The sequence below is a fragment of the Octodon degus genome, unplaced genomic scaffold, assembly GCF_000260255.1.
Source record: "Octodon degus isolate 3935 unplaced genomic scaffold, OctDeg1.0 scaffold00134, whole genome shotgun sequence".
In the NCBI taxonomy this organism is placed as follows: domain Eukaryota; kingdom Metazoa; phylum Chordata; class Mammalia; order Rodentia; family Octodontidae; genus Octodon; species Octodon degus.
In genome coordinates, this window is record NW_004524710.1 from 1,455,600 (window position 1) to 1,457,052 (window position 1,453).

General features: G+C 39.0%; 1 pseudogene; it reads right to left on the bottom strand.

The window, feature by feature from the left end:
* Window positions 1–250: 250 nt before the first annotated feature.
* Window positions 251–1,143, bottom strand: LOC105743562 (annotated as a pseudogene).
* Window positions 1,144–1,453: the final 310 nt, after the last annotated feature.

The following is a 1,453-nucleotide window of genomic DNA, read 5'->3' on the forward strand; positions in this document are numbered from 1 at the left end:
TGAGCACTAGATGATTTTCCTTTGATTAAGGCATTTGGATTAGGTTTTCTAAGTTACTGTAGAATTAAAACCAATAAAAAGATGTAGGGGGAGTGTTAGGGAAACACAAAAAGGCACGAGATAAATGGAGATATTTTGGTATAGGAGCAAAAGAAAGGGAGAAGTCAAGAGGTTTGTTTGTTTGTTTTTTTCTTTGCTTGATGGATAAGTTTATTGGTCTTTATCTGAAAAATCTTCATAGAAATTTGGTTTAACTCTCAGCAGCCCACTCCTGAGTTCTGAGGAAGCTTGTCTTCTTTTGAGCTACATGATCTTTCTTCTGGGAAACGAACATTTTGAGACAGTTCCACCTCTTCTTTTTAACTTCTCTCTTCGGCTTCTTTTCATGCACGGGATCCTCCCATATAGCAGCATGAGCTTTCTTATACATCTCCTCCATAATGTCTGGAGTTACATTGTTCTTTGCGTACTGAGAGAACTGTTTCTTGTAAGCACCTTCATCTTCTTCCATCAGGTAATGCATATAGTCTGCGACATTCTGACCCATGATGTGCTTCCGATGTACTTCTGCATTGAACTCCCTGCTTTCAGAATCATAACAAGGGAATCGTTTGGTACTGTGAGGGGAGACAGGCCTCCGTTCACAGCACTCTTTAGGGCTCCAAAAACTTTATTGGCAGTTGTAGTTCTGGCGAGGCCTGCATCCAAATAATGGGTGAAGGCACCCGGTTTGCCATCAATGCTTTCCACATTGTGTTCATCTCCAGTCACCTCCACCCGGCCTTTGTAGATCTTATTAATGCCAAACCTATTGAGAAGCCTGCGGGCCAGCAGCAGGCCAGTACAATACACTGCAGCATAATTTGTTAGGCCAACTTTCACACCATACTTTGGTAGTTCATGTGCATATGCCGCACAGACTATCATATCCCCTTTACTACAGATATACACAGTCTGACAAATGATGTCTCTATTAGTTACATGAAATATTATCCTGTATTTAGGTGTGTTGTACTTATTTTTGTCCTATATTACCAAGCATTTCCTAGCATAGTAATCAGTTTTTCGCTCTCATCATCTTCTAAACTTTACTTGGTATCTCTTAAAGTAGGCCTTATTCTTGAAAATCTTAATAAAATCCATCCTGGGTAATATAGACCTGTATCTGTGGCACTACACAGACCTGCAGGCCCACCAGCATCACAGGGGGAAAAAGGCCAGAACTTGTACCAAGATATATATATATATATATTTATTTTTATTTTTATTTTTTTATTTTTTTTTTAGTTTATAAAGATAAGTTTGAGAAAGATTTAAACAAAAAAGTTCTTGTTAGTAGTGGCTACACATTTAACATCTGTTAAGGAGTGCTGCTATAGATTTTGTGGTACAATTGGGAAGTGGTAGAACATTAGGGGGTGGGGCTTACTGGAAGGAAGTTAGGTCATTGGGG